The sequence below is a fragment of the Helianthus annuus genome, chromosome 10 (assembly GCF_002127325.2).
Source record: "Helianthus annuus cultivar XRQ/B chromosome 10, HanXRQr2.0-SUNRISE, whole genome shotgun sequence".
Taxonomy (NCBI): Eukaryota; Viridiplantae; Streptophyta; class Magnoliopsida; order Asterales; family Asteraceae; genus Helianthus; species Helianthus annuus.
In genome coordinates this window covers 33,349,397-33,371,583 of record NC_035442.2, presented here as the reverse complement: position 1 = coordinate 33,371,583, position 22,187 = coordinate 33,349,397, and the positions used below count along the sequence as shown (strand labels likewise).

At 41.5% G+C, this 22,187-nt stretch overlaps 2 long non-coding RNA genes across 2 annotated transcripts; both read right to left on the bottom strand.

Moving 5' to 3' along the window:
- Positions 1–3,466: 3,466 nt before the first annotated feature.
- On the bottom strand, positions 3,467–3,875 carry LOC110881219. The gene is made up of 3 exons (XR_002559645.2): positions 3,840–3,875; positions 3,709–3,748; positions 3,467–3,623 (listed from the first exon to the last, which is right to left on the bottom strand). It is a non-coding gene; the product is annotated as an uncharacterized LOC110881219 (long non-coding RNA).
- A 5,793-nt stretch (positions 3,876–9,668) lies between these two features.
- On the bottom strand, positions 9,669–9,944 carry LOC110881220. Its single transcript, XR_002559646.2, has 2 exons — positions 9,911–9,944; positions 9,669–9,825 (listed from the first exon to the last, which is right to left on the bottom strand). It is a non-coding gene; the product is annotated as an uncharacterized LOC110881220 (long non-coding RNA).
- Between the last annotated feature and the right edge of the window lie 12,243 nt (positions 9,945–22,187).

The following is a 22,187-nucleotide window of genomic DNA, read 5'->3' as shown; positions in this document are numbered from 1 at the left end:
ACAGGATACCTAAGGGTATTTCCGTAAGTCCTTAATTGTTGTATTCCTTAATTCGAATGTAGTGATCCCTAGTAATCAAAAGTCGATTTTTGGAGGATCATTCTAGAATTTTAAAACGGCATGTTATGCCCAAATAAGTAATTTATCCTATGAAATGTTCTCAATAAATCATAACGAATAGGATTGTAAATAAATAAAAATAAAACCTAAAAAGATCTTGGATTCCCGACACTCTATGACAAGCCAAAAACTTTCTCTTCTACCTATTCCATTTGGGAGTGTAAGCCACATTTTAAAGAGTTTTGCTTGAGGACAAGCAAAAGTTCAAGTGTGGGGGTATTTGATGTGTGTAAAATACAACATATAAATCACATCAATTAAGGCATAAAACTAACCCTTTTTAAGTACTAATGTTGGAAAAAGAGTGTTTTTGTCTTCCTTTTGTATTTTCAGGATGAAATGAGCTCAAATTCACAAAAGAAGCAAAAAGACAACTAATTCTAGCATAAATACAAGGAAAGGAATAAAAGTAGACTGCCCGGACCCTCAACGGCATCCTCCAAAGCAAAAAAAAGAGAAAACAGAAGCCTGAACACGCCCCGTGCTCAGCCAGCACGGGGCCGTGCCCAAGAAGCAGCATAAAAGACAAACTTGTAGAAGCTTCTATTGCCCACCACGGGGCCGTGTCCAGTGAGCACGGGGGCGTGGTGAAAGTACAGCAGGCGCATTAATTGTAATTGCGAATTACAATTAATGAGGAGAGAGAGTGTCAGACGGGCACGGGGGCGTGTCCAGCGGACACGGGGGCCGTGCCCAGCCTTCTGTTCAGCCTATAAATAGGAGTGCTTGGCTTCATTCCATCTCATCCCTTGGCACACCACCTCTCTCACACTTCATCCACCACCCACCACCACCATAACACCATCATCCACCACCATCATCCATTGTCCATCGTAGAGTGTGTGAGTCGTCTCGGGATCCAAGATTGATCGTAAGAGTTCTTGACAATCAAGGCCATGTTTGCCTAAGTCTCTTACATCACTTGGTGAAGACAAGTGTTTAGTATAATACTTTTTATTTTTAATCTTTTGCACTTTTTATTTGGTTTTGTATCAATGACTTTAATAACTAGTTGCTTATGTTGAAGGTGATCTTTCCTTATCGTTTGTCCGTGGTGTCTTGGCATTATTTTACTGTCTATATAAAATAAAAGATTTTCACCATTCATATCTCCACGGTCTATATGGAGGTATGTTGGCTACCTGGTCGGGGGTTAAGGGAACGGTTCGGTAAGGGTCTCGCCCTTGTTCAGCGTTTAGAGGTCCTGCTTGGGACCTGGGTCAAATTTAGTAGGATCTCCTTCAATGCCCATAGGTATTGGATGGCGGGGATCCAAACTCTTTGACCCCCTCATAAGTTAACTACTATTAATACTATAACCCGGCTATTTAGGACTGTATCCCTGCTGACTCAGACTACTTAGCCGAGGGTAACGTCACCGCCGAAAGCGGGGCCTACCATAATTTGCATTAATAACTTAATTCATTATCTTCCAATAATCCAACCCTTTAGGATTGTATCCTTGCTGACTCAAACTACTGGGTTGAGGGTAACGTCGCCTTCAAAAGAGGGGCCTACTACAATAACTAAAGATAATCTCTTAAACAAGTGCAAAAGTGCGAAAATAATCAAAGGTTATACTAATACACGAGTCGGATCCAAGTGATTCATCTTGTCTATCTGTTTTTATTTTATTTTATTTTTCAGCATTTAGTTAGTTTTTATTTTCTTAGTTTAAAAATATTTTTCTCACTTTTTGATTTGATTAGACGTTGAGGATAAACCGGTATTAAAAGCTCTTGTGTCCTTGGACGACCTCGGTATCTTACCAACACTATACTACGTCCACGATGGGTGCACTTGCCCATATGTGTGTTTAGTGTTAGTGAATATCGTGTTTTATAAATTTAAAACTTGGCTAAAAGGTGTAAAAAGGGCTTAATTATATATCTAAATTATATTACACTACACACGCATCAGTAAATTTGAGGTAAGTGTCGTTTTCATATTAGAATTTGGTTTATAAAAGCGTGAGGAAAGAGCTTCATGTACGCGAGGTCAGTGGCGGACCTAGGATTTTTTTCAATGGGGTCCATTATTTTCGGTGTTCAAAACTTTCATAACAAAATGTTAAAATTTTCGGGTCGGTCCTCTTTCGGGTCGGGTCAAAGCGAGGTTTGAACTAGATTTAAAAAAAAAAAAGAGAAAAAATGGGCTTATACAAGGATTGAGCCCATGACCTCTTATTGGAAAAGAAGAGAATTTACCACCACACCAGCTTTCCTTTTCTTTCTATGGTGTCCACCTAATTGTATTTATGGGGTCCTTATACAATTTTAAATACCGAATCTACTAATTTTTTTAAAAACATTGGGGTCCGTTGACCCCGACCCACTCAATGTGGGTCCGCCCCTGCGCGAGGCGTTGATCTAGTTACAACCAGAAGTTACATGTTTTACGTATCAGCCTATTTATCAAGTAAACCCTTCAAATCATTTTGTTGTTTGTACATACCAGGTTGCTGTTACATATCAGCTTGCTAGATACCCTAATGTTGACCCAAAAATACGTGAGGCTCCACCTTAAAGCCCCAAGGCGTTTTCTAGCTCGCCTCACACCTCATGCGCGCTTTTATAACTAATATTTATATAACTTCATGTAAGGTTGATATGTGTAGGGTGTTTGGTTGTGAGTTTTGTAATGGATTATGTGATATTGACCATGTATGCATATTAAGTTTTAATGTGAATCAAAAACAGGGAGATCAAGATCTTGGTGATTACATGAAAGATAGAATATTCCCATTAAACATGGAATCACTCATGTTTATGTTATGGATGTTTATGTTATGGACTGAAACCATTGCAAGGTATGGGACTGTCCCATAATTTCACCACTCATTAAAATACACGGCATTAGCATTGTACATCGCGATATAAAACCCACGAATTTAGTGCTTACTAGAAAGGCCTGGAACAAGCTTAAGGATATTGGTGCAGCCATTGATTCAAGGATTGGAAAAAAACTATGTGCTAATTAGGGGTCTTCTTGACCCTGGTTATTGCCCACCAGAATTCTACGTCCGAAGAACATCCCAAGGGGAAAACGGTGTTCAAAAGCTTAGCGTTTGTCTAGGTATTCGTTTGTGAACCCGAATCAATTGGATCCCTTTCTCCTTCACATATGACATCTAGGTATACGCAATTAAAAAACAAAATTGCAGAAAACATCGAAAACATATTTCTAAAGCTCATGCCAAAAAAACAGAAATATAGAAAACTCAATTCATTAAACTAAATTAAGAAATCATTAAACAGGATCAGTTTAGCTTCTAAAAGATTCTCAATCTCTCTTTAACTAATCTTTCCCTACAAGTTATGAAATTTTTGCAATTTGGTTAGTCAACTACACGCAAATTTGGTTTTAAAAATAATTTGGTTCAAAAACATTATAAAACTAACTTAATTTGGTTCTAAACATGAACGTAATTTGGTTCTAAACATAACAAGATAAACTTAATTTGATGTAGATGAGTATTGCAGCAGGTGATGCAGGAGAGCTACCTGAATCAAACATAGAAAAGATCAAGGCACCAACACTTGATTCTAGTTATCACTTATTGCATGTATATGGAAATTAATAACTTACAATTTGCTGCAGCTACATCACAACATTATCCTGGCAGCACCTGTGCGTACGTACATATGTCATAAGGTTGGTTTTATGCTTCCTCTTAGCAATGCATTTTCTCATGATCATAAATTTACATAAGAATTTACCTCAGTCAAGGTGGGATTATGAGAACTATTTAGCAGACATAATAACTTTCTTGTCTTTCCACCCCCAACATGGAAGAATCTTTAAACTCTTTAAGTTAGCAAGTGAGAAAGGCTGCTGTGAGATTAGTCCCACGGATGCGTTCAGAAGCTGTAGAAAATTCTATTCAACAAAATTATACGAAAACAGAATAAAGTTACCTTGAAGAAAAAAGTCTTCATACAATGTAATGTAACCCGGTGGTGCATCGGCTGCAGTCTGGCCCTGAGCCGGATACCGAGCATCCCACTCCGGTGGAAACCGGAAACTCTGAACAATTTGTTCAAATAGTCCAAGATCCCACTTGAGAACGGGAACATGACCCTCCTCCGTAGAAACAGCCTCCTGGTGCTCCTCAGTCATCGTAATGAAAGTCGCAAGTTTCTGGAAAAAACTTGGAAGATTTAAAGAAAACTTGAGGATTTGAAGAGTCACTTGAAGATTTGAAGAAAATCTTTGAAGATTCAAAGAAAGATAACGAGAGAAAATTGGAAAGCAACGAAGAGAAGTGAGAGCCTCTCACATCTCTTCGGATATATATACCCATCGCATTGCGATGGGTAAACGTGCCGTTATCGCCGCTAGGCTGACCAACGAGAGGCTGCCACGTCACGCGGAAAAGCAGGGGTGACGGTTACCACGCGCGCGTGGGCCTCACTCTCCTGACACGAAGTGCAACCGTCATAGTCGGCATGATGACATCCGTGCCAGGGGTCAACTCAGACGTCGCACTCAACGACTTATCCCACCAACTTGCCAGAGTTCAAATTTCGAAGTTTCCCGCCATAAAATTACAGGTAACTTCAGGCAGAAGTTACCAGGGCCGCGCAAGCTAACATCGCCTTAGCAGCACTTCGCGCCCGATCAGATAACCAATGAACCACTTGGAACCTGCCTTGGTAAGCTACGCAGTTGGAGACAACAATTTTTACACGCGCCACACCAAACAAGATAAAGAGAGCATTCCCCTTCAACTTTTATTTTTCTAAGTCCAGAGCTCTAACCACTTGCGTTGCGCATGGTGCAGCACTGGACTGGGGGGACTTGAAGGGGTATGGTCCCAAAAAAGCCGCGCAAACCTCCGTTGAGGGTGCGCGCGAGCCCATACTCCTTATTTTAATAAACTTCTTCCTGAGAATCTCGCGCGACCTGCATCACCTTCCGGTCTGTGCCGCGCGAGGCCTAGCCCACAAGAAGCTCAGATATCAGCACTTAACATAAATAAAGGGAACACATAGGCATACTAACCCCGCGCAGGTTAGTTAGATGCCCAACAAGAACCACACAGGAGGGGAGCGCAAGGCTACCTCCAGTGGTACACAAGGTACAAGTGGCAGTAAAAGGAGCCAATGAGCGTCCAGCAGGCTCTGGTCAATCGTGCGCCACGATCGCCTGACGAGAAGTACATAAGGACGCCTACATGGCACCAATCAGGAGACGGAGACAACTGTCCCACGATCTCCACTTGTCTGCTGATGGCAGAAAAGCAGCAGGGCCGACAACAACGACACGTGGCTCCAATCAAGGTGCGCCAGCACCAAAGAGTTTCTAGAAGCCACTAAACGGTCGACACTAGAGAGACAAAGAGCATATCCGTTATGCTGTCCATTTCCGGCCCAAGGCCCATCAGCCCATATCCTCTTACACCTCTCCGGCTATAAATAGAGACCTTATTCCACAGGTTAAACATTCTATTCCCTCTACTCTCACTCTTAGCACTTAATTATCCTCTCAAAGCAGTCGCTTATTCTCACGTCGGAGCCTGGTTAAGAGGGAAACCCCCACATTCCCCTCTTAACGAGTAACGGTGTTCTGTTTTGCAGGATTATACATCAAGTCGGAGCTCAAATACTCATTTGAAGATTAACCACTATGATAGGAACATAAACCAAACCGATTAGTAACCTTAATCAGTTCAGTGTTTCTTCATTTCCGAATGATAAATTAGTAAAATTTGATTATTCTAGGTTCGGCTCATATGCTTTTGATGCTTTGATTTTACGAAAAGGGTATGTGTGTGATGTAGATGCTAAAGGTATGGAACAACGCCAAAGGTGCATATTGGAAGCCTTGTACACCTTGATCTTCAGGAGGTATGAAAGTATCAAACAATCCTTCTGTTCACACAAAAAGCTTATATTTAAACTTTGGGTTATCAGATTTTGGATCTTTCCACGTGTGTAACAGGCTTACCAGAATCGAACTGGTACATATATGTTAAGGGAAATGGTGGCTTATATCAACAGAGGCATGGGTAACTCAAATGTAACACTTTCACATGATGGTTTCGATTTTTAACAAATTAAACTTATTCTATGTAGAAACTAATAAAACGTTACCATCCAAAAATCCATCGCGTCACCGTGACTCTAAAAAGTTAACAGTATTCCTCTTCGTGGGTCAATTTCAAACACATGGATACCAGCTTAGGGATGAGTTTGTAAGGGTAGAGGGGGTGGACATGGAAATGGCGAAATAGCTCGACTTGATCCAGTTGGAGGTGAAACGAACCAAATTGATTTTTTAATCGCGTCAAAGACTTGTTGTTTTGTTTTTGAATTTAGCGAACAAGAAGATAAAGAGGATGCCTTCACCTGATTCTTGAACGCTAGTCTTGGATAAATGTCTACAAGTAAAATAAGAAAATCATGTTTTTTTATTAGTTGAAATTCTTGCTTATGTCTTAATGACAAACTTTGTTTGATATGTTGTTTTGTAGTTGGATCTTAGATGATAGTCATCAAGCGAATCAAACTCATTACGTGTCTAATATTAATCATGTATTTTTATTATGATTTGTTGATTATTAGCCAAAATTTTGGATATGTGATGAATCTTTTTTTTTGTTGCTATTTCATAACTATAGGTAATTGAAGAAAAGCTTGCAGCTCTCTTTGTTGATTGTGGAAAGGTAAACTTATTATGGTTTTGTGAATTTGTGGTATTAAAACTTGAAAACATATCAATGTATGGCGCAAGCATCTCGGAAGGTAAACTTGGGGGTTTTGTTCTTAAAAATTAATACATATTTATGTGCGAGATGATTTTTGGACTAAATGTTAAAAGACTTATGGTTATTGTTTGTGATTGTGAAGCGTTTCTTGCAGATACAAGTGCAAATGCTTAACGCTGCATAATAATGAGGGGAATTACTTGCACACGTGCAGCAGGGGAAACGACCTCAGACTAATTTGCCAAAGAGAGCTGCTCATGGGGCGAAAGATGCGATGGCAAAACTGCTTCCGCATAAGCATAGCGTTTGTCTAAGCAACTCAGGTAATGGCGATCAACTCAATTAGTAATCAGGTAAAGTATCGTTTAATACTCTATTTGTACCAAGTACAGAAGATGTCAATATTGCATTACGAGGGTCTTATGTTGCTGGAGATGCGCTGGTTACAGGGTCGTCGACGGTGACATCGTGGAACAAACCACTGTTGTGAGAACATGTTAAAAATCCAAATCAGGGATCATGATTTTAAAAAGATGAATCAATTTGTTGTCTACAAAACCCATGTGGGATTTGTGGAGTTTGTGTGCTCAAAGTATGGGGGTTTTAGTTGAATCTGATTTAGTTTTGATTAACCTTCTCTGTTTGAATAATGTTACTTGAATTTGTACTAATTATATAATAAAACCTGTAATTTTTACTGTGATTAAGTGGTGAAACAAGAGTTAGGGTCTACGTTTAGTCTTTGCAAGAAGTGAAACAGTTAAAAGAAGAGTTGCAGGATGATATCGGTCGAAAACATCAATGCCTTTCGCGCAACGCGCGTCATTGAAAAACACTAGTTGAAATAATACCAAAAGGCCAAATACAATGGTTCTAGAAGACTATAATTAGCCTTACTAAAACTAAGGATGTTCATCGGTACGGATATCAGGCCTAACTGAAAACCGAATTGATCTGAAGTAGAATGTGTCTAACCGAACTGAATTCAACCGATTAAACCTCTTAAATGGATTTATTTGGTTTATTAGGTTCGGTTATTCAATTAAACCAGTTATTATTCGATTAAACTCAGTTTTTTTTTTGTTTATATGAATAAACAAGATTTATGGACCAATAACCAAACGGAAACCTAATAAGCAATTCGGATATGGTTAAGAACCTGCACAGAAGGTGTTCGGCGGTTTATCTAGGAGACAAAAAATGAAAACTTCTGATATCTTGATTGGAGAAAGCTGGGAGAAGGGTCGATTGCTGGGGCGGACCTATGTGTTCTTGTAGGTGGGTGGGTGCACCCCTTGAAAAAAAAAATTAGTGTATTTTTTAGGCAAAAAAAACCGACTGCACCCCTTGAAAATATGGTTCAACCCCTCCTCCGCATCCCCAGCAAATAATTTCTGGGTCCGCCACTAATCAATTGGTACTGTTTATTCAGGGGTGGTAGTGCCCAAGAGTATCAGAGAAGAAGGCAATAGCAAGAAGACAAAGATTTAAAGAAAAAGTCATTCTTAAACAGCTGGAAAATTGCTACATTTTTTACAAGATTTTCAGTTTTAACCAGCTAATTTGTTATATAAACCTTGTACTTTGTAATGTACTAGGTTAAAACTGGAGTTGAGGATGTTGCACAATGTGGTGATTTTGAAGAATGGTTTAACTACAGGATGTCGCGTGCAGCTTCGGATACATGTGTTGAGTTTCTTTGGAATTTTGTTTTTGATAAAAAGATGTGTTGAGTTACTTTGGAATTTTGTTTCTGATAAAAAGAAAAAGTTTTCAGAATAGACGATAAATGGCTAGTAAGTAAATTTGAGGTAAGTGTCGTTTTCATATTAGAATTTGGTTTATAAAAGCGTGAGGAAAGAGCTTCATGTACGCGAGGCATTGATCTAGTTACAACCAGAAGTTAAGCCTTTTTATCAAGTAAACCCTTCAAACCATTTTGTTGTTTGTACATGCCAGGTTGCTGTTACATATCAGCTTGCTAGATACCCTAATATGTTGACCCAAAAATACGTGAGGCACCACCTTAAAGCCCCAAGGTGTTTTCCAGCTCGCCTCACGCCTCATGTGCGCTTTTATAACTAATATTTATATAGCTTCATGTAAGGTTGATATGTGTAGGGTGTTTGGTTGTGAGTTTTGTAATGGATTATGTGATATTGACCATGTATGCATATTAAGTTTTAATGTGAATCAAAAACAGGGAGATCAAGATCTTGGTGATTACATGAAAGATAGAATATTCCTATTAAACATGGAATCACTCATGTTTATGTTATGGACTGAAACCATTGCAAGGTATGGGACCGTCCCATAATTTCACCACTCATTAAAATACACGGCATTAGCATTGTACATCGCGATATAAAACCCACGAATTTAGTGCTTACTAGAAAGGCCTGGAACAAGCTTAAGGATATTGATGCAGCCATTGATTCAAGGATTGGGAAAAAAAAAACTATGTGCTAATTAGGGGTCTTCTTGACCCTGATTATTGCCCACCAGAATTCTACGTCCGAAGAACATCCCAAGGGGAAAACGGTGTTCAAAAGCTTAGCGTTTGTCTAGGTATTCGTTTGTGAACCCGAATCAATTGGCACCCTTTCTCCTTCACATATGACATCTAGGTATACGTAATTAAAAAACAAAATTGCAGAAAACATCGAAAACATATTTCTAAAGCTCATGCCAAAAAAACAGAAATATAGAAAACTCAATTCATTAAACTAAATTAAGAAATCATTAAACAGGATCAGTTTAGCTTCTAAAAGATTCTCAATCTCTCTTTAACTAATCTTTCCCTACAAGTTATGAAATTTTTGCAATTTGGTTAGTCAACTACACGCAAATTTGGTTTTAAAAATAATTTGGTTCAAAAACATTATAAAACTAACTTAATTTGGTTCTAAACATGAACGTAATTTGGTTCTAAACATAACAAGATAAACTTAATTTGATGTAGATGAGTATTGCAGCAGGTGATGCAGGAGAGCTACCTGAATCAAACATAGAAAAGATTAAGGCACCAACACTTGATTCTAGTTATCACTTATTGCATGTATATGGAAATTAATAACTTACAATTTGCTGCAGCTACATCACAACATTATCCTGGGACACCTGTACATACGTACGTACATGACGACGGGGGTAGCCCAAAGACAAATAAAATTATTAATATGCAAAGGGCTTAAAAGGTTGAAAGGTTCATCGGATGAAAAGCTGTATAATGAGTGAATCGAGGAACAGTAACTAGTCATGTCCACCAACTCATCTCACCAACTCACGCTCACCAACTCACAAAGTCAGAGCAGGTCTGTACAGGCACACCCTATTAACCAGGGGTCCAAAGCCTTGAACCCCAAAAGGGGAAACCCTCCATAAGCAAACAGGTTCCGCTAGTATGGTCCATACCATTTCGAGAGGTGTCTTCCGCTATAAGAAGACAGCTCGAAGACACTTCCTGGACATTCCGAAAAGCAGAGATTCCTTAATCTCTTGTCATTCAAGAGTTCTTTGTCACCTCCAAATAACTCTTCGTCAGATTCATCTCATTTGCTTTCTTTTCTGAATTCGAGCTAGTCTCGAAGAAAGAACTTCAAAGCAAATATCTCAATCATACTAGTGAACCTCCTTCCACGTTTTGCAAACGTGGAGGGACCCCGCGACCTGCGTTAGGCAAAACTGAACCCTTCAGCCCTTTTGCCTGACCAGCTAAGCTACCATCCTTGGTCCCGTGTTTGTTGCATCAACAAGTTGGCGCCCACCGTGGGGCTACGCCGCTATTTCTCCTCAGAAGAGACCTGGTACGTGTAGCTCCTTTCGTTCAAAATCACCATGTCAGAAAGTGGATCTCCGGGGGAGGTGAACCAGGTTCCTAACACCTCTACCCCGGGAAGTGGTCAAGCTCACACAACAGTAACAACGCCTTTTTCAACTCCGGGGAGTACACCCGAGTTCCTCACCTTTAACACACCAACCCCATCCAGATCTGGAGCTCCGTCTCCCAACGTTGGTGTGTCTGACACTCCTACACGCGTTGAACTTACCCCCGAGGGGGTCGCTAATAACTTCCTCGAGTTAAGATCACTCCTTAACCAACATGTGAACAGAGAAAGGGAAAAAGGTGTAAGGATCCGTCTCGATTACGACGAACCTGAACCAACGTTGTCTCCTGGGCCACCTCTACCACCCTTTGTTACAAGAGGTGAGGCCGGTCCCAGCAACCCTTCAAACTTTCATCCTTACCTGTCCACTATGACAAACCCCACTGTTCATCCTGTTCTTTCTTCCCAACCAACCGCTAGTGGTACTCCTCTGGGACACGAGTTAACCCTCGACCAACTCCTACAATCCCCAGTGACTAGTTGTCCCACTTCTCTGAGTACCACGTGGGAGCAAGCCCTGTCCGTACTCCCTTTAGCACGAAGTGCTGTTGCCAGCACCCCTCTTGGGGTAAGTTGCTCGGTTGGTCCTGGAAGCCTTCAAGGTTTCAATTTCGTGCCCAATGTGATGTCTCAGATGATGGCCCACTTCCCTTGGCAGCACTTCATCAATCAAGTGCTGGCCACCCAGGGAAACCAAGGCAATAATAACAACGGAGGCACGAGACCCGAAGAGGACTTGGCTAAACCTTACAAGCCAAGCAACCTTTCATGCTTTTCAAGACAGATAGCTGATTATGACTTCCAGTCAAAAATCAAAATGCCTGCCCACATCAAAACGTATGATGGGACCGAAGATCCAGAAGATCATCTTCAAATCTTCACTGGTGCTGCTCGAATAGAAAAATGGTCGAATGCTGAATGTTGCCTAATGTTCATGCAAACCCTCATTGGTTCCGCTAGAATTTGGTTCAGCGACCTTCCTGCTCAAAGCATTCGAAGCTTTGATGATCTCAGCAGAGGCTTCCTGGCAAACTTCTCCCAACAAAGGAGATACGTTAAGGACGCGACTGTAATCTTCCAAATAAAACAACGAGATGATGAGAGCCTACGAGCATTCATTGAACGGTACAAGAAAGAAGGGCTAACCTACGTGGGGGCAGATGAGAAAATGAGGGTTGCCGGTTTTATGAACGCTATAACCTCTAAGTATCTCACACGAGATTTCAACAAATCTCTACCCAAAACCTTGGAAGAAGCCCTTGAAAGAGCCGAGGCTCACATCCGAGGAGAAGAAGCTGTTGATATCAAGGAACAAAGGAAAAGGGGTTCTGGTTGGCGAAGTAGTAGTCCAGCTAGAAAGAGAGGCAACTTTAACTCTTACGACAGACGCCCAAAGGGTTCAGACCCTCGAAGGGTTGAAGGGCGTAACCCTTCAAGCAGAGATAAAAACATGAGTTTCACTCCTCTCACCAAAACCCCTCAGGAGATCCTGGCAACGGAAGAGGTCAAGCAAAACTTCAGACCTCCCAGGCCTCTTCCCAAAAGTCGGAAAAACGAGAACTCCACTCAGTTCTGTGAATTCCATGAAGAAAAGGGACATCACACCAATGATTGCTTCCAACTGAAAAAGAGAATTGAAGAGGCCGTCAAGTCGGGAGAACTTGCCCACTTGGTAAAAGGAGTTCGAGACAAGATGGCTGAAAGCAAAGGTAAGGAAGTAAACATGGTGTACTCTGATGACAAGGCCCCTTACAAGAAACAACGCCTGGAAGCTTGGGAACTTCAGTGTGTCTGCTTCCCCCCAACAAAGAAGGACCCACTACCTGGCCCTCTTGTGGTCGAAGCCCTCGTGGGGACCTTACAAACATGCAAAGCATACATAGACACGGGAGCAGCCACTGAAATCATGTTCGAAAAATTCTTTAACCGATTAAGCAATGAGGAGCGTTCAAGGCTTCAACCCTCCGGGACTTCCATAAAAGGTATCGCTGATATAACCTTGAAACCTTTGGGCCAAATAACTCTTAACGTATGTTTCAGGGAAGGTTTAAAGGAAAGGACTCGATCACTAACCTTCGTGGTTATCAATATCCCTTCCAACTATGATGTGATCATAGGGAGGCCCGGACAGTGTGCATTTTACATGGCTGTATCTGTTGGCCATGGCACTGTCAAGTTCCCCACTGAGAGAGGGATTGCAACCCTCCAACCCTCTCAGGAAGCCTACCTGATCGAAGGAGAAAGTCCCGATGACGAGAAAGACAAGCAGGGGTTAGTCATCAACCCTAAGTACCCCGAACAGCGGATAAGGGTCAACCCCAACCTTTCTCAAGAAACTCTTTCATACCTTGAAAAGCTGCTAAAACACCACAGCGATGTATTCGCCTGGTCCCCCGAAGACATGACCGGGATTCCTCGAAGCATTGCTGAACATGAGCTAAGGATACCACCAAACGTCAAGCCAATGGTGCAGAAGAAAAGAAGCCTGGCACCCGAAAGAAGCCTAGCAGCTTGCCAAGAGGTTGAAAAACTCGTATCAGCTGGCATTCTTCGAGAAGTTAAGTACCAGTCATGGATTGCTAATCCTGTTATGGTTCGAAAACCTGATAACTCTTGGAGAATGTGTATAGATTTCAAAGATCTTAACAAGGCTTGTCCTAAAGATTGTTACCCACTCCCAGAAATTGATCTCAAGGTTGATTCACTCACGGGATACCCGTTCAAATGCTTTCTCGATGCATACAAAGGCTATCATCAGATCCTCATGAAAAAGGAAGACGAAGAAAAGACGGCTTTCCACACCGACAAGGGCATTTTCTGCTACCAAAAAATGCCTTTTGGCCTCAAGAACGCGGGAGCCACTTACCAACGGCTCGTCGATAAAGCCTTCGAAAGCCAAATTGGAAGAAACATGGAAGCATATGTCGATGACCTGGTGATCAAAAGCAAAACGGAATACCAGATGCTTGATGACATCCAAGAAACCTTCAAGAATCTTAGAAAAATCAACATGAAGCTTAACCCTGAAAAATGTTCGTTTGGGTTTGATGAAGGAAAATTCTTGGGTCATATTGTGGGAAAGCAAAGCATCAAGGCCAACCCCAACAAAGTAAAGGCTGTTCTCGAAGCTAAACCGCCAAGAACCAAGAAGGAGGTTGAAAGCCTGAATGGGAAGCTTGCAGCCTTGAAACGTTTTACATCAAAACTGGCCGAAAGATCTCTACCATTCTACAAAACGCTCAAGAATTGTTCAGATAAGAAAGATTTCAGATGGACCGATGAGGCTGAGGAAGCTTTTAATCAAATGAAGCAGCACCTTGCTTCACTGCCAGATATCGCAGCACCGGAAACCGGGGAGCTCATATCGGTGTACCTCTCAGTCGCCGATGAAGCCATCAGTGCCGTCCTAACCATTGAAAGGGATAAGGCTCAGGTACCCGTCTATTTTTTCAGCAAAACTTTAAAACTGGCTGAAACCAAATATCCTCCCCTTGAAAAATTAGCCCTAGCCTTGGTCCAAACAGCCAGAAGGCTTAGAAGGTACTTCCAAGCACATCCTATACAAGTGGTCACTGACCAACCCGTTAAGAACGTGCTTGAAAAACCTGAAAACTCGGGAAGATTGGCAAAATGGGCAGTGGAACTAGGTGAACATAACATCACCTATGTCCCACGAAAAGCAATCAAAGCTCAGGTTTTGGCTGACTTTCTAGTAGAAATCCCAAGCCAAAAGACTGAGGAAGTAAACACCACAACCACTGAACCCTCCAACCCTGAAGCCTGGAAACTGTTCACAGACGGGGCTTCAAGCGTTGAAGGGTCAGGAGCTGGTATAATCTTAATCAACCCTGAAGGGCTAGAATTCACATATGCTCTTCGTTTCAACTTTCAGACCACCAATAACGAGGCTGAATACGAAGCACTGATTGCTGGTCTCCGGTTAGCCAAAGAAATGAAAGTCAACAAGCTTGAAGTGTTCACTGATTCACTACTAGTATCAAGCCAAGTCAATGACAGCTACGTTGCCAAAGAGCCCAACATGAGAAGGTACAAAGAAAAATCCAAGGAATTAATGAACACCTTTCAAGCATGCAACATCAAACAAATTCCAAGATCCCAAAACAAAAAGGCAGATGCCTTAAGCAAATTAGCGTCCCTCACATTCGCCCACCTCACAAAAAAGGTGTTGGTTGAAGTGTTGAAGGCTCGCTCAATTGATGAATTGGAAGTACAAGATGTGGTCACCGAGGAAGGTCCAAATTGGATGACTCCCATAAAGAAGTTCCTTCAAAACAATGAACTACCCAACGACCAAATGGAAGCTGAAAGGGTAAAGATCAAAGCAAGACAATATGTGTTGCAAGGAGAAATCCTCTATAAAAAAGGATACCTTGCACCATTACTAAGGTGTGTGGGCCCTGAACAAAGCAAATATTTGGTCAAAGAAGTGCATGAAGGAATATGTGGAGCTCATTTTGGAGCTAGATCGGTGGTTGCAAAGCTCATGAATTTGGGATATTTCTGGCCTTCAATGCATCGTGACACCGCTGAGCAACTAAAGAAATGCGATGCCTGCCAAATCCACTCACCGATACCAAAAAGTCCCAAACACGACTTGGTCCCCATAACCTCAGCATGGCCATTCCATAAATGGGGAATGGACATTGTCGGTCCATTCCCTCCAAGCAAAGGGGGAGTAAAATTCCTATTGGTAGCAATCGACTACTTCAGCAAATGGCCAGAGGTTAAACCCCTTGCCAAAATCACAGGAAAACAAGTCATAGACTTTGTTTGGGAGAATATCATATGTCGCTATGGGTTACCGGGGGTAATTGTCACCGATAATGGGAAACAATTCGCCGAGAAACCCTTCAGCCTTTGGTGCAAGGAGTACAGGATCAACCAAATCTTCAGCTCAGTGGCCTACCCGCAATCAAATGGCCAGGTTGAAAGAACCAACAGAAGTATTGTAGAGGGCATCAAGACAAGATTGGGGAGATATGAAAGTAATTGGCTGGAAGAATTGCCTAGCGTTTTATGGGCAATCAGAACGACGGAAAAAACAAGTCACAAAAAGACACCTTATAGCTTGGTATTCGGATCCGAAGCCGTAATCCCAGCTGAAATAGGAGTTGTAACCCAACGAGTTGTCAACATGGATCCCAGTGTAAACACACAAGAGACCATGTTGAACTTGCAACTCCTAGAAGAAGCCCGGGATCAAGCAGCAATACAAGAAGCCAAGTACAAACAAAGGATGGAGGCCTATTACAACAAAAAGGTCAAGAACGAAAGATTCAAGCCAGGGGACCTAGTCCTCAGAAACAATGAAGCCAGCAAAAAGGAAAACCAAGGGAAACTAGGCCCAAAATGGGAAGGTCCTTACACCATCCTCGAAGCACACAAGGGCGGATCCTATAAGCTGGCAGATTCAGAAGGCAAAAGGCTTCCAAGGCACTGGAACGGAAAAACCCTTAGAAGGTTTTATGTTTAGAAAGTTTGGTTTGTAGCAAAACAAAAACCTTTTGTAAAAGCAAATGTTGCTTGAATGAATGAAGTTACTTTATCAAACTTGTCTTTCTATCCTAATATCAGGTTGAGAACCTAGCAAAAAACTCCATGGCAAGGGCCATGTAAGGGGATGAGCTCCCAGGCCATATCGCTCAATAGGTTCAAGGGTTGAATGGACCTATATAAGGGGTGAGTTCCTAAATCAATACAACTCCATGAGACTTATCAAAGAAAAACAATAGTGTCTCATAGACAGGTTTGAACAGCCTACACCAATCGTTCCTTAAGTCTAAAAAAAAAAAAAAAAAAAAAAATGTACCCAATAAACAGACTTACGAAATCAAACAAATCACAACGAAATAAAAGAAAAGGATAGATACTACGTCTTGATGATAAACACTAAGGCAAAGTGACTGCAGCACTGAACCCTTTAAAGTGTAAAAAACATAAAGACAAAGTAAACAAAGACAAGGCAAGAAAATAAATACACAAGCCTACCAACCAAACACACAAACCAAATCAGAAGCTACTCAGCGTTCAACCAACAGATACTTAGCTTGAAAGGTTAAAGGCTTCAACCCGGCAGCAATCATACAAAAAAGCTTGAAGGGTTGAAACCCCACAAAACAAACCAAGCAAGTAAAATAAACAAAAACACCAAACCATCATGTCATAGTCAGAAAGGCCATAAAAGACCTTCATTAGATAGTCAAAGCAAGCCCTAGTGACTTGCAGATAAAACTAGTGTCCAACGGCCATAAAGGCCTAACCAACCATAGGAACCTTAAGGGTTCCCAAAACCTAAACATTGTTTAAAATATTACAAAACATTAAAGTGTTTGCTAAGAAAGCTACGAATAAATGTCAGTTGCCAGAGGGCTTAGAACCTTCACCCTTAGACTTTTTGGCTTTCTTGGTCTTCTTCGCCTTCACACCTTCTTCACCACCAACTGCAGAGGTTTCCAAACCAGCATCTTTCGAGGTTTCAGGCAGACTCGAAAGGGTATCATCACTGTCCCCAGAGTAGGACCTCTTCCTTGACAAAGAGCCCAAAACCTCAGCACAAACCTTCTCATTCAACCCTTCAGGCTTCAATCCCTGTAAAACAGACAAAGGCTTGCCAAAACAGGAAGATACCTCATGAATGTAAGGGTAGGTTAGCCTCTCCATCTGTTCAACAGAAGCTTTGAAAACATCAGAAGCCTCGGGGCGAAACATGGGTGATTTCTCCAAAGGTTGCCCAGATTCATGAAGTTTATAGCCAGCAGTAAGGCCCTGATGCTTCCCCAGGTTCAGCAGCTTTGTGTAAACATCACCAAGGGCAGAGTTAAATTCCTTAGAGTGCAAAAGATAAGTCACAACCTGCTGAAACCCATGCTCGATCAACCACTGATTATCCGCAGTCACCTGACCAACAGAAGCCTTCAACCCCTCCTTTTCTTCACGAAAAGCCTTCTGTTGGACAGACAAGGCCTCTCGATCAGCCTTCAACTTCAGCAAATTAGCTTCAAAGCTCTTCTTCAAGTCACCCATCTCAATGGCATGCATCTTCTTCAGATCCTCAGTCTCCTTCTTCCAAGCTGCCTCCTTCTCTGCAAACCCAGCCACTTCCTTCTTCATCGATGCAAGGGAGGATTTCATTTTGTCTTTCTTTTTAGAAAAATCTTCATACTCCCGCATCCTTTGGCGAAAGCGTGTAATCCCTTGGGGAAGCATGGCTGCAAGGTTGCAAGTAGTTAAAACCATGCGAGATAACATAGTGTCATCATCCATCTCAGCAATAGTTTCACGAACGGAGGGAGGAGCAAGATGACTAAGAGCATCCTCGCAAACAGCAGCATCCTTAAAAGAGTCATCATTCTTAACCAACCAAGTAGGCACATAAGTGCCCTCAGGGTTCAACCCTTCAGCGTCCCTGCTCGACGATTCTTGAACAGGGGTAGCAACACCCTTCTTCCCTCGAACCTTCTTACCACGCACAACTAATTCCTTCTCCTTCTCAACCTCTGCCTCAGCCTGATCCTCAGAAACCTCGATGTCATCACTCAAATCCACTGGCTCAGTGGAAGTGGATTGAGGAGTAGCCTTCAGTAAGCGACGAGATAACCGGCGAGTTGAAGGCTTGGGAACATTGGACTTGGTAAAACCCTTCACATTTTCAACACTGACATAACCCGAGCCCTCAAACCTTTGCTCAGAGGTCCTCACAACAACATTTTCACCCGGAACAGTCGGAGCATCTTCAAAAACCACATCGGACGTATCGTCACTCTTGATGAAGTCCAAAGCAGACATAACTGCCAAAAAACAAATAAAGAAAATAAGTCACAAACAAAGTAAGACGAAAAGGCATAGGGGAGAAAATGCATACCAAGGCCATTTCTCATCAACACCGGATCCCGATCAACTTTTGCCCAAATATTACTAACCCCTAAAAGCACTAACAAATGTTCGGGAAAAGGACGAACCCTGGAAGGGCACCCCCGAATGGCTGAAAGAAAGGCATCATTTAATTCAGACTCGGAAGGCTCCGGATCGTTGAGAACAGCATCCGGATGCCTCCACACCATTTTGAAAGGAATGATGGACTCAGAAACCCAGAAAAACGTATTCTTCCATGATCCAAGGGTCGTAACCATGGAGGAAACAAGACAAGTTTCAACCTTTGTGTTCTCAAAAGTAAACCAATCACCATTTTTGGCTAACCGGAAGAACCTCCGAAAGAGCAACAATGAAGGATCATAACCTAAAGCACGACACAGCACTTCAAAGTGCAAAACCCTAGCCATTCCTTTCGGATGTACTTGCCCAAAAGACACTCGATAATACTCAAGCAAATTTAGAACAAAAAACGAAAAAGGGTAACGAAGATTAGACCACTCAAAATGCCGACAATACAAAGCAATAAAACCAGGAATCGGTTTGTCAATGGAAGCATCGCAAGCAGGGGCGGTTGGATTAAACTGTTTATCAATACCATGTTCAAGACAAAACAGGTCTACCTCCTCTTGTGTCAATCGAGAAAATGACCTCGCTAAATCCTTAAGGGCACCCATGATCGGAAAAAGTAAAAGTGAAAATGGAGAAGAAACTAACCTGAGAAGAGGAAAACGGTGAATGATTGCAAAGAAAGTGAAGAAACTTTACAATAGTTAAAACAAATAAGAGAGTAAAGTAGGGGCATTAAAGGTAAATAAGTAATTTCTGCCAATCCGCCGCCTGACACATGTCAAATCAACTGTCAAATCGATTAAAATTCAAAATTCAAAAAGTAACCGCCTCAAACCCTTCAAGCCTCCAAACAACGAACCCTTGAAGCCTTTACAAGACATGCATAAAAGTCAGAAGTCTTTGAGCATAATACCCCAAAAACCTCTGACTTGGGGGGCTGACGACGGGGGTAGCCCAAAGACAAATAAAATTATTAATATGCAAAGGGCTTAAAAGGTTGAAAGGTTCATCGGATGAAAAGCTGTATAATGAGTGAATCGAGGAACAGTAACTAGTCATGTCCACCAACTCATCTCACCAACTCACGCTCACCAACTCACAAAGTCAGAGCAGGTCTGTACAGGCACACCCTATTAACCAGGGGTCCAAAGCCTTGAACCCCAAAAGGGGAAACCCTCCATAAGCAAACAGGTTCCGCTAGTATGGTCCATACCATTTCGAGAGGTGTCTTCCGCTATAAGAAGACAGCTCGAAGACACTTCCTGGACATTCCGAAAAGCAGAGATTCCTTAATCTCTTGTCATTCAAGAGTTCTTTGTCACCTCCAAATAACTCTTCGTCAGATTCATCTCATTTGCTTTCTTTTCTGAATTCGAGCTAGTCTCGAAGAAAGAACTTCAAAGCAAATATCTCAATCATACTAGTGAACCTCCTTCCACGTTTTGCAAACGTGGAGGGACCCCGCGACCTGCGTTAGGCAAAACTGAACCCTTCAGCCCTTTTGCCTGACCAGCTAAGCTACCATCCTTGGTCCCGTGTTTGTTGCATCAACAGTACATATGTCATAAGGTTTTGGTTTTATGCTTCCTCTTAGCAATGCATTTTTTTCATGATCATAAATTTACACAAGAATTTACCTCAGTCAAGGTGGCATTATGAGAACTATTTAGCAGATAGTTTTTCACTTGAGCAGACATAATAACTTTCTTGTCTTTCCAGCCCCAACATGGAAGAATCTTTAAACTCTTTAAGTTAGCAAGTGAGAAAGGCTGGTGTGAGATTAGTCCCACGGATGCGTTCAGAAGCTGTAGAAAATTCTATTCAACAAAAGTATACGAAAACAGAATAATCTAATGCAATCTTTCTCGAGTCTAATATGCTAACGGCCGCGTAGTAAAAAGAAGTATTCTAGTAAAAGTTTATGTACCTAACTTGAAGAAACTCACGTGTTGTTGAGATCATTCGTATAGATCCTCCTACTTTGACTATTGTGGACCAACATACTATAATCTAAATGTTTTTTTTTTTTTTATACTAGACATGCTCTCTCCCCCTCTACATGCCCGTAAATCAACCGGGAGTATATAGGGGGTGTACACATAGATGACAATGCCATATAACCTTACCCGTGTGTCAATCAATGCGCACCTTACTAAAAGAAAAGACTTGTACTTACTGGTTAAAATATCAGGCCAAAAAAACTAACCCCTTGTTCAATTTTACTTTCTACGTTTACTGAATAGAAAATCTTTGTAAGAAATACCTCAATGATATCCATGCTGAGTGAAAGAAGTTTGACATTGTGGAACTTTTGAAGTAGACTAATAACCGTAGGAGCATATGAGCTTGATCTATTTAGACTGTTGTGCATAGAAAGATGTGCTTTTTCCAAAGAAGGGAAATCGCCTGTTGTGAACATGCAAGGACAAGGACCTTCAAAGCGCAAGAAAACAAGCTCGGGTGCAGAAATTTGAATTCCGTTCATCTGTTCTGAAATAGTTAGATATTTTAGTTTAGGTGTAACCACATGGACAACAAGTCCAATTGTTCCCCTGGTTGTAAGCGTGAGATTAGAAAGTCGAGGATGACAAATCCTAAAAACCTTTGATCCCAGCATCGTGCACCAGTATAAGGTCAGGTTCTCCAAGTTGGGGCACATGGAGAGAAAACCATCATATAATGTGACAGTACAAAGATGCAATGTTCCTAAAGATGAAAACTCATGTGTTGGTGTGGGTAGAGTGTAAATGTAACCAGAACGACCACGAAGAATCGGATGGAGATGTCTGAACATCGGAATATCTGAAAGAGAAAGAGGGAATCCGGTCTTCTTATCAGAATCACACGTATAGTCCTTTCCAAACAAACATGTAACGTTGAGTTGTTGGACGTTGAGGGAGAACGCATGGTTCATAATCCTTTGGGCAACACCGCCATCATCCTTTCGACGAAAACAAAGATTGAAAGAAGACAACTGAAGTTGATTATTGCGACGAGACATGACATGGGTAACAAAGTCAAAGAACTTGTCCATGGTAGAGAAATCCTGAGTTGAGAAAGTGAGATGGGGAATTAAAGTCCACATAAACCTCCATCTCGATGACAAAACACTAGTTCCAACAGCATCTTTTATACCAACAAAAGAGAGGATCTCAATAATCACATCATCTGGCAAGACACTTAGTCTGTCATCCATTCGCATTCTATCGCGTCCAGAATCCATTCCAAAAGCAAGCTGAACTTTTGTATAAACAAAGAAATCAGCGCAGAGCTCTACTTTCATAAATCATAACACCTGATAAGATAAATCCCATCTTCCACTACCCTTCCCCCTACAGCCCCAGGAGGAAAAACAAAACCCGAACATCGTGCATTGGACAAAGGAGGAGGAAATCACACTTGTGACATCGATTGTCGAACTTTGTAATTAACCGAACTTTGTAAATTTTTTTTCTTTTATTAGGATTTAGTAACTACTTTTTTTTTTAATTTTTTAGGATTTAATAGGT